This window comes from Engraulis encrasicolus, chromosome 9, assembly GCF_034702125.1.
Source record: "Engraulis encrasicolus isolate BLACKSEA-1 chromosome 9, IST_EnEncr_1.0, whole genome shotgun sequence".
NCBI classification, from domain to species: Eukaryota; Metazoa; Chordata; class Actinopteri; order Clupeiformes; family Engraulidae; genus Engraulis; species Engraulis encrasicolus.
The window spans coordinates 15,391,104-15,403,158 of NC_085865.1; the positions used below are offsets into that span (position 1 = coordinate 15,391,104).

Below are 12,055 nucleotides of genomic sequence, written 5' to 3' on the forward strand. Positions count from 1 at the left end.
GCTCAGCGGCAGTCAATGGAATGTTCACATTTTACTAAACACGAGCTTCGGTTGGTCGAGATTCCTGGCCGAACGCTTCAGGTTGTATCTGAACAGTGCTTTCCAGGCAGGAGTCAGCAGCGCTGTGGCTCTTTCAACGCTGGCGGTGTGATCGCGGCATAATGGTGTGGCCTTGTATGCTAGGAGTGGTCTAGTTTGGTCAGTGTCCTTTTTCCACAGACCTTTGATTGTCTGCACGGCACGTTCAGCCTCACCATTTGCATGTGGGTGGCGAGGGCGGGGGGCAATCGCTATTCCGACATAGCGCTATTCCGACATGCCGCTATTCCGACACTTTTTAGGGGTTAGGGTTAAGGTTAGGGATGTCGGAATAGCGGCATGTAGGAATAGCGGCGGACGGTGGAAAACGTGTCGGTATTCCGACAATAGACATTAACGTCGGAATAGAGACATGTCAGAATAGCGCCACATAACCGTTCAGCCTCACCATTTGCTTGTGGGTGTCGAGGGCTGCTCATGACTTGTGCAAAGCCGGCCTCTTTTGCAAACGCCCTGAAAAAAACTGTGGACTGAGTATCCATGAAGTGTAGTGTTGCCAAATTAGTGACTTTGTCGCTAGATTTAGCGACTTTTTGCCATTCCTGGCGACTAAAAACCTCATCTAGCGACTTTTTGGTGAATCTGGTGAAACATGCCTTTTCAGTGACAAAATCACTTTTTTCAGCATAATTGTAACTCTGCGTTGCCATCAGAGGCATTTCCCCCAGTTAAGCAGGACTGTACTACTGTATCGCTGATCTCCAAAAATAGCTAGGAGGCTTAGACCCTTTTTAAGACCTGATACTTCAGTTTGTGATTATGGCAATCTCTCAAATGTCCACAAATCAGAGATTATGAAAATGTCTCCATTAATAACAAGCAATGGTAGCCATCTTGGATTATACATGGCCTTGTCATGTTTAAAGTAGGCTATTTTTTTCAAAAAGGATAATGTCTAAGGAGTATTTGTGCCGAGTTTGGTGCTTCTATCACAATTTAAACGTTTTTCAGTTATGGAACTTCTGCAGTAGGTGAATGGGTGGCCATCTTGAATTTCAAATGGTCCATACACCTTAACAACAGAGTTGTGTCTGAAGAGTATTTGTAACACGTTTGGTGCTCACATCACTATTTGAACAATTGCTCTAGTATCTCCTGCAGTATTCCCAGAGGACTTTCTGGCAGCCATCTTGGAAAATGGGCGGTCATCTTGAATTTCAAGTGACACGCATGCTCTTTCAAATTAGTTAAGTCTAAGGAGTATTTGTACCAATTTGGGTGCTTGTATCATTATTTGAACAATTGTTTTATTTTCCTATGACACATCTGAAAGGTGGTCATCTTGGAAAATGAATCATCTTGGAAAAGTCACCTGCATGCTTTATCAAAAGAGGTACATCTAAGGAGTATCCGTGCCAAATTTGGTGTTTGTATCACAAATTGTTTCCGTTGCCAATTTATATCTGTATGGCGGCCATATTGGAAAATGGGCAACCATCTTGAATTTGAAGTGGCCCACGTACTTTTTGGAAATAGTAATGTCTAAGGAGTTTCTGGCGCTTCTATCACAAACTGAAGTATCGGGTCACCTATCTCCCTAGCTAAAAGTAGCTAGCACTGCCCGTTTGTATTATGAACGTAGGCATGTAGGCACGTTTTCTACAGATCAGAGTGCCATGTGTGAGGCTGTGACGTCATGCGTTACGTCATCTAGCGACTTTTCAGCGAGCCAATAGCGTCTTTGACTGATTTATTTTTGGCAACACTGACGAAGTTTGAAAGCGTCCTTCACAGCACAAACAGTGACTTCAGATGATGAGTTCTTGAACTCGGTGACCTCTATGTATCGTGGGAAGTAATTGACGATGAGAAGGTAAGTCTTGTTTGCCCACTCAAACAGGTCCATTCTGACTTTTTGCCAGGGCCTATTAGGGGGGAGCGTACCTATGTTCCCCGGGTCCTATGTTCCCCTGCCTTTGTATGGGACCGGGGAACTTAGGACCCTTTTCCTAAGAAAGGGTTCTATGTTCCCCGCATTGTATGTTTCCAAGTTTTCAAATTGTGCCCTTCCCAAAGCCATCCCTAAACCTAACCTGTCAGTAATGCAATGTTTCTGAATTTGTGCAATGAGCAAAACTATGCCTAAACCTAACCTGTCAGAGGTGCAACAACAACCTGCTCTTTGCCATGTGGCAGCAGTCTACTTTGAAGCAGTGGGGAACATAGAACCCTTTTTTGAAAAAAGGGTCCTATGTTCCCCGGCAGAGGGGAACATAGGAACCGGGGAACATAGGGATGACCCCTATTAGGGACACGTGACTGCATGAGGAGTTCTCTGTCCAGTGTTCTATGACACATTTCACAGCTGTCTACAGTCTCCTTGACAGTGTTTTTACCCGCAGACGCTCATCCCAAGTAGCCCAATTGTGCGGGCACCCGCGCAATCTGGCAACACTGCTCCTTGATTTGTGTGGAGATACCTGGCCACCACTGGTGTAGCATTTGGATATAGTCTACCTTGGCGAGCTTCATGGAGTTTACTCATCATTTCACTCTCTGAGGAATGACCATGTAGCCCTCCTACAAAGTGTAGCTCTGTCTTTCTCACTTGCCAGTAGGGTATGATGGTGGAACTCACCCTGTGTTTGTTATACCTGAGTCTGTAACCGGTGTTCTGCCAGATTTTCCTACTTTGTAATATTTTCCTACTTTGTAATATTTTCCTACGTAATATTGTTTACAGTATAGTAACACCAAACAGGGTGTTAGATTTACGAGATGAAAGATATGAAAATAAAATCGCATGGTCATGGATACAAGTACTACCAAAAACCTGGCTTTTTATTAAAAAACGCTAGCATAACGAGTAAGTTAGCTAAGTTGCCAGGGTCACACTTCAATTTCTAAGACACACATACACAAAAAATGATAATAAACACACGCCTGTAGGGTAAATTGCAAATTAAAGTACTCTACTTAGCCAAAGCCAAAAGGCACATACAGATGTGGGTCATGCAACCACTGTGATAACATCTCTCGCCAGAGCGCTTTTATGGACGTTTTCAGTGAAAAGGTGTATTACTGTAAAGATTTTGCAAACTGTAATACTATGTAGTGTACAGGTTAGAATATGGATGTGGCTGCTCCTATATTGGGCGCACAAAACGCAGGCTTCATGACAGACTGGCAGAGCATAAGTACGCCATAAGGACTCAAAATCCAAGCTACCCCATGGCTGTTCATTTCAGAGAAGCTGGCCATACAGATCTGAACTCAGTGAAAGTAATGGCAATAGAGGTCATAAATAAAAACATAAGGGGTGGGGACAGATTAAAACGGCTTCTTCAAAGGGAAACTTGGTGGATTGTGAAATTGAATGCCACAACATTTCCAGGCCTCAATGAGGATGTGGACTTTTCTCCATTTTTGTAAATATCTTTTATTTTACTTTGAATGAACTTAAGAATCGGACTGTGGGATGAAAAAGATGGTAGATTGAGATAATGAAATACTGTTTTTAATTATTTGTTTTGGTTGTGGGAGACTCTTTGATAAATGGTTGTTGTTTGTATTTACATTGTGTGGTTGGGGAGGGGCTTTCTGTGTCATGTGACCTAGCTCTACCTCCTTATCTGATATACCTTTCACCTGCAATTGTTTGGCATGCCCTGATGAAGACAATGGGTCGAAACGCGTAGGCATGTAGCCAGTATTTAATAAAGCCTTTTAAAACTTTAGTAAGGAGTGCCTCAAATAGTGTTTTTTAATCTTTTCATGTAAGTTTGGACGCCCAAGTTCTTTTTGATGAGCACCCTTTTTTACTAACTGGATACAGGACCCAGTGAAGCATTCCCTTTTCTCTTTTTTGTGACTCTCTTATCTGTTCTCCGCTAACATTGCACAGTCTTAGGATCAGCTGGTGTTGACGTTTCATGGTCTGCGCATGCCCAATGGGGGTTTGTATTTATATGACATGTAGGAGGACTTTACAGAACACAGACATCACATCAGCATCCACAAACACCTGGACTTCCTTTTTCAGCTGCAGGTCATCGGCCGATGGAGGGTCACTCAGTGGAGCTCTGGACAAAGTATCAGCAGTGATGAGGGTTTTGCCTGGCACATGAACAATGTTGTAGTCATACCTGAGCAGCCTCAGTTGAAATCTCAGAACTCTGGGGCGGATGTTGTCCAAACCTCTGCTGTTAAACAGAGGGACCAAGGGCTTATGATCTGCAGAGTGAAGTGCTGTCCTAGCAGGTATGCAAACAGTGCCCCGTTTTCATTTTGCGCATAGCTCTTCTCTGTGTCTGTCAATCCCTTGAGATGTATGTGAAAGTTTGCCAGGACCCATACATCTGCTTGTTTTTAGTCTAAAGCTGGCAATACGTGGCACTCTCGCTTCACTGTTGCATTCAGGTGTGTGATATCCACGAATGTTCTCAGTAACCTCGATCCCCCACTTCCCCTAAGAAACCAGCGTGGGTATTCGTTGTGCATCGGCACTGGAAAATAGTTCACAAACCGAAATGACCAAGTCAATCCCTCTGTGTTGATTTGCAGTACAGTACATTAATGTGTACAATACATAGGAAAATACTTTGGCCGAAATCTGTCAATGACTACTATGTGAAACCAAGGCTACCAGTGCCAATAGATTCGGACAATGCCTGGGTCACCAGGAAAACGCTTTCACCCACCCTCAGGACTGTGGGGAGACCCTTCATTTCACCTGGGGTTGGCGTATCCCTTTAAAGTAGTTATGTAGTCAATGGCAGTGATCCCTCAAAACAAAATCAACTGTCACACAATTAACTGGTTTGAGTTTACTTGAAACATAAAAAATGTGTCTGAAAATGTGTTGTATTTCCTGTCCTTACACACTCCAAGTCAAACCTTGCACATGCAATGACACCAATGCTTTAAGTCCTCATGCATGAAGGGAGAAAAAATCCTGGCCATCAATCCTGCTTATCTATTCTAGGCAGAAACGGCACAACCTTGATCATTATAATAGTTTTTACATTGATTTGCGCCATTCCAATTCCTTTTATGGTTGAAGGAATGCTCTGTGCTCCCGTGGCCCACTTAGATTAATCTTGGTTGAGCTTTCTCCTCAACACAGTGTCACTTTACCGCTGTCTTGAAAAAGTCCAGCATGACTGTTCAGCATAACATGCAGGCCTCACCAAAATATCTGAGATTATATGAATTCTTGATCGCAAAATGGTTATAAGCAACTTTTTAATTCACACGACGACTCTGATGTTTCATTCCAAATAAACTTAAATGAATTTAACTTGGTTGAATGAATTATCAACAAGGTTAACAGACTTACAGTATATGCAAACACTCCTGCCCAAAACATGCCATGGACACATCATCACCTGTCTTCATATTGTTCAAGTTGTCTGAGAGGCTGAAAAAATGTAGTGGGAAGGACTTTGGGTTTTTGGATCCTGTATTACAATGTATGTAATTGCTTGTTGTGGTCTAAATAAAAGCATTACAGTCACTGTAAGAGTTTGTATGACTACAGTACATGGAAAATAATTTACAACTACATTCAATGGCAGGACTTTATTGTGATGTATTAAACACACATACATATATTTATTATGTATTACCTCCGCCACAGAGGTTATGTGTTTGGTCGCATTGGTTTTCTGTTTGTCTGTCTGTCAGTCTGTCAGCAGGATAACTCAAAAAGTCATGAACAGATTTGGATAAAACTTTGTGGAGTCCTTGGAAATGACCAAAGGAAGAAGTGAGACACGAATCTAGGATCTAGACGCCCCTAGTGACCGCAAATTGAATTGTATGACAGGGCGAATTTTGACACTCCAGTTTGTAACTCCACAAAGAGAAGGCAGAAACACTTTAAATTAAAACAGGGTCTAACATAGTCAAATGTTCTATTAAACTGTTTCTTTGGCGGAGGTCTGCACTCTCTGAGTGCATTTCTAGTTTAGAAACACATAGTGTATATTGACAAATTACAGAAAATTAATTGGTAACACCCTATGTGAATGTAGGCCTACTATATATTGGTAACACCCAATTTGAACATATTATGCCACAGATTAAGAGGCATCGTGTTGTATGAGTGGCTCTGGCAGACGACAGAACCTGGGAAACTCCCACTGTCATTGTGACACAGTACTTCACAGCATTTAGTGCTCACTGCACACAACAAAATTGCATTTATGCCTCATCTGTGCAAGGGGGCAGCCCCAAACGGCGCCCCAAGGGAGCAGTGCAACGAGACGGTACCATGCTCAGGGAGGAGTATGCAACAGAGGCTGAGAAATTAAGGCTTTAGTAAGCATTGACAATTCAGTTCATTTTTGTCTGAAAACCATCAGATTTTAGGAGCCTGTATGCAGTACATAATGTCCCATAGACAAAAATTTTGCAGGTGGTTTCAAGTGTGGGTTAAATAAGATATGAACAGACCAACAACTCACTATCACAACCACCCCACATGTGTGCCATCATAATTCCCTTCGCCAAGGAGGTTATGTTTTCGGTCGCGTTGGTTTGTCTGTCTGTTTGTTTTTTTTGTCTGTCTGTTTATTTGTTTGTCTGTCTGTTTGCCAGCAGGATAACTCACAAATTTATGAACGGATTTGGATGAAACTTTGTGGAGTTGTTGGAAATGACAAAAGGAAACAGGAGCTAGGATTTTTTTAAAGATTCTTAACTATTGCTAGCCTAGAAATCTAGACGCCCCTTGTGACCGCAAATTGATTTGCGGGACAGGGGGATTTTGACATTCAAGTTTGTAACTCCACAAAAAGAAGTCAGAAAGACTTAAACAGGGTGTAACACAGTCAAATGTTCTATCAAACAGCTTCATTGGTGGAGGTCTGCACTCTCTGAGTGCATTTCTATTTCTCAATGTTTTCAATCAGTATCTTTGGTGGTTTTGTAACACTTACCTATATCTGTTGGGAAAATGGACTTTGCAGTTTTTGTACACCAAGCACATGTGGATATAGCTTGTTTTAATGCAAGAAAACTGAATATTTCCTTGAAAGTAATTACACTGACGTAACATTTTTGATATAAACATGTGTTTCATTAACTAATAACCTTGTCATTTAAAAAAAATAGATCCATACACTTAAACGTAAACACCTGATTAATAGCCTTTTACTCAAAAAGTGATGAAGTGGATTTAGAGGGTTTTGCACCTGCTCTTCAAATACACAGGTATTTTAATTGAATCATGTGAATTCTAGCAGTACAGTACAGTGCATTATGGATAGCTCCAACAGTCCATTACCACGACTATGAAAATGTCGCAGATGCAGAGAGAGAGAGAGAGAGAGAGAGAGAGAGAGAGAGAGAGATGCATGCCACACGCAAGAAATTACTTAGAAATACCCGTCTCAGACAGACTTGCAAGGGCACTGACACAATGTCATTTGATAATAAATTGTGATTCGTCACTTCATACGTTGCACAACACCTCTTCTCTCAAAACAACAACAGGAACAACAACAACAACAACAACAAAGCAAACCCTTAGACATGCGCAACAGTGGCACAGACAATGTCAACAATCTGCAGATGATCAATCAGCCAAGTGATATGAATACACATACAGTACAAACACACATATGATGTATAGTTTAGTTAAACCCATTTAGGAAGGACTAAGATCCTTTTGTCATAATATTTACATTGTGTTATGAAGGTTGTTGTTGCTGTCATTTTGCTTGTCTCTAAATACGTTAACCTTGAGCAGACAAAAGTAACACAATTACAACAAAAACATGGCCATGGTGTTGCAATATCAAAGACATGTCGATGATGAGAAAAATCAGCCCCTGCTTTTGGCATTAGAAGCCAAAGTGGACATTACAGACAGACGCCATTTTTGTCTGACTGAAGAACTTCACTGTCGTTCCTCTGTCAAAAAGCACCTGATGTAGGGTGCCTGGTCTTAGAGAGTAGATTTTTTTTTTGTGGAAAAGTCACTGGCGGCAGTGTTTTAAAAAGCACCCTGGGCATTTATTTTCAAAACCACTTTGCAATCAATGTGAATACCCCCTTACATGACATGACTCTTGGCTGACACTTTCACCCATAGTAACTTACATTATTGGATACAGTCCCTGGAGCAATGTGGGGTCAGGTGCCTTTCTCAAGGTGCATTTCAGCCATGTCACCAACACTGTTACACCAATGTTTGTTTTCCATGACATGCTGCTTATCTAACATGTGCCAGACCAATATTTGTACGGTGCTGGATTCTTGCTTATTGATGATGACAAGTGCAAAAAATAAACAACATGCTACTACGTACTTATAAACAATTGCAACGTTGCCACGAATGCTCAGAATCAACATAACGACAACAGTAATTAAGCTTCATTTTTTTCAACAGTGGTCCACTGCGGTCCCTGAGACATGGCCTGAGCCTCTCCTCTTCTCTTTTTGGCACATCATCAAATTTTCAGGTAGGTGTTGACCTTGATGATCATGACTCTACTTTTGAAATAGGCCCACCATTTTAATATATCTAATTTCTTTCACATTGAATCGTGAAAATTGAAAAGAAAGATGGTGTTTGTGAATTATACCCAAAGATATGTGTATGAAAATCTGGACAAGTAGCAGATAGGTGAAGACAAAATCTGTTTAGGGCCAAATAAGGCCTGAGCTGGCTGTTTACCTTAGACTTCCTAAAAGTGGTTTTGACAGAAATGTCCCTTTACAATGTAAAAACCCAGCGAATGGGATGATTTGTGACATGTAGAATGTGCAGTGGGTTTACGGGGTAAAGGCATTTGTTTGCTTTAGCCCATGACTTGTCATCAGAGGATGTTTTGATGGTTTCATTTGAAGACAAGAGACTGTGCATTATGCCGAAACAGTGTGCGCGCGCTCCCTTTATATAACCGCCTGATAACACAATGTTTCCACTGGGTGGTTGGCTGTAGTTTCTTGTCTTTGTCTAATAAACGTACCTGAATTAAACATATGCTACATGTTTTATTTTATAAAATATACACATAGGCTATATGATGATGGTGATGAGGATATTATTATTATAATGGCTATAATTATTGTCATTATCATTATTATTATTGTGGTAGTGGTTGTAATGACAGTAGTAGTATTAGTAGTAGGGTAGGCCTAGTAGTAGTGTTTTTTGTTTGTTTTTTTTACATTATATTTTGGAATCTGGAGTCTTTTTTTTCAATCCATGAACCGTATGCTGCTGCCATGAGATCAAAATACTCTTTGCTGTATATTTTACCTTTTTGAAATGTGTTGTGGTTTAAATTTGGTTTGGTTTAAAGTTTGATTTGAATTAAAACAATGTATAAGACTAAGAGAAAAAATATAACCTACACCAGATATGAAAATCATAACCTTCACCAGATGACATGGGCTACAATCGGATTAGAAAGGTCTAATGTCTCATTGCGTAACATTTCAGGACCTTGGACAAGAGTTTACATTGCTTTATTAACTGTGCCGTTTTGAAGACCAAACAGCTGTGGCTACAGTAGGCTACAGCTCTCTAAAGGTCAAGCACTGAGGAATGCCTGACTGGTCTGGTACACCAAACGCCGCCATTCAACAATACAACGTTCCCATGATCTACAGCTGACACCTGGGGAAGGTAGCAAAAGATAGGCCTGCATGGAGGTGCAAGCAAAAGAGTACCCTACCCTAGGACTAGTCTTAGTTAGCCCTAATGGTAACTTCTTTTTGTGCGTGTTGGGGAAGGGGACATTTAGGCCTGATAGAAGTCAGCTGACATTAAAATAACCCCGCAGCTTTAGCTAAATATTGTCTGACATTTCTTGTGTGGTGGTCAATAAACCAGAAAACAAGACGATCGCGCCTGTTGAACATTGGGCAGCACTACAATTTAGGGTTTTTTTCAGGTAGTCGAGATAATCATAAACAACTGTAAAAAAATGTGTTGTTTTACTGTGAAACTTACGAGTGGAACGGTGTAGGGCCTAGGCTAAACGGTGGGGTCTGTTCTGTTGTCACTGTCTGCGTGATTGCCAAACATGCGCAACATGAACAAGGTTTTCCCCCAGCCTTTATTTTCCAAAGCAGATTTCTAGGCAAGTCCATGAACGAAGGAAACTGGAGATATTTGACCTGATGAAAACCATTGAGTACAACAGTTCTAAACCACATCACTGCATGAACATGTTTTTTTTTTCCAAACTACGTTTTACACACAGACATAGACGACGCTGAAAAGTAGGCTACTTACGTGTGAAACTTATTTATGGTGGTTGCAGCATTCCTTTCATTGAGATAGATTGATTGTTTTTCTCATTTCATACATTTCCAAAGTAACCCAAGTAAAGTCATGTCATATCATCCAAAACTTGACATCCTCAAATGGGTACTTGGCCGTAGCCTAACATAGGCTATTTCGGTTCCTCACTTAGAAGAGCGTCCCATCGAAGATCAGTAGCCTGCTACACAGATTTGAATTTTCATTAAATCCACACGGCTTGGCATATTGGGCACTTCAACTCTGTAATCCAGTGAGTCGTTAATTGTTTGTTTTTCCTATTGCATCTTCAAATAGTAGGCTACTCCTTTTAAAACTTCTGCTTGGCGTCAAGAAATTATTCTTTCCCCATCCAAAAATTACGCGTATTGGCCGCGCTCCTCGATAAAACTGCCTAGCTCGGCGGTTGCAAGTGCAGTCACATTGGTTCGTCTCATGTCAGCCCTCTCCGAAAACGCATCCTTACCGTCTGAGTGCCCTTGAACCACCACCAAGCGGGGAAGTCCGATGGTAACGCCTACTCGACGCTCATAGCGCGCACTGCGAAATGCGCGTCTCTGCTCGCATCGTCTGTATTGTTGAACAAACAATATCTACTTAGATAACTACTAGTCTATAACTGGCATGTAACTGAAAGAAAGCGTTAAACGCCATGCCCATTAGTAAGTCATAAGTAATTTTAAAGGAAAATGTTCAGCAAATTTTTGCCTGCTCATAGTGGTTAACCAGCCTACACTGACAGTCTGCCTCTGTGCCAAATTGTTCTTGCCTCCTTCATTTTAAGAAGGCTATTTAACTTTCAAATTGTCCAACATTCAACAGGACGTACCCTATGTGTCTGACTGGCAGGCAGCACAAATGTTACATAGCCTAGTAGATGAAGTCATTTTATTAATCTCCACAATAGATTAAAACGCCTATTTAACACTCACCCACTTCACTGTTCTTATTACAATTATTCACATTCAACAGGCTATTGTAAGTGGGGCGGACTGAGCCTGCAGCCTTCAATGTGTGGCTGCATCGCCCTCTACTGATGAATGTAGATATTGCCTGTGAAGATTCTGGAAATGTCTGGGAGGCCTCTGGGTTCCATCATGAATTGGGACATGTTGAGGGTTGGACTGGTTATCTGGCATAGCCTACATGCCATTTCCCCGGCGGCCAACACAATGCTTTGGTTTATTTTTTTGCTTGTTTATGTTGATTTTAAATTTCCCTTGCAGATCGACCTACAATTTAGAAGGGGGATGACCCTTTGGTGATTCTTTAGATAGTGGAAGTGGACTAAGCCCATCATATTTAAGTAAAGGGGGTTGTGTGAATGACAAAAAATGACAATGACAAATAAATGCCTGGGATGTGTTTTTGGTTTATTACAGACTTTCAGTTTCAGTTTTCAGGAGGCTTGTCAAGCGTCAATATGGCTTCATGACCCAGTTAATACTTGGCCTACAACAATAACAAGAACAACAACAACTACTACTAGGCTACTACTACTACTACTACTACTACTACTACCTAATTGCATTTCAGAGAAAATGCTGAAGATTATGTACTTGCCATTCATTTTTTCTCACAGAACATAGTGTAAAAAATGGCATTACAAATACACTGCTCAAAAATAAGGGGAACACCGAAATAACACAATGCAACTCCAAGTCAATCATACTTGTTTGAAATCAGTTCAGTGAGGAAGTGACACTTGTTGGTATTTCAGTGTGCTTACTGTTGTGC

General features: G+C 41.1%; 1 protein-coding gene across 1 annotated transcript in view; it reads right to left on the reverse strand.

Annotated features, from left to right (window-relative positions):
- Positions 1-10,770, reverse strand: part of scn5lab (sodium channel, voltage gated, type V-like, alpha b) — a 120,704-nt gene extending 109,934 nt beyond the window's left edge. The window contains 1 exon segment of the mRNA XM_063206665.1: positions 10,292-10,770. The gene's annotated coding sequence lies outside the window, so the exon portion shown is untranslated.
- Between the last annotated feature and the right edge of the window lie 1,285 nt (positions 10,771-12,055).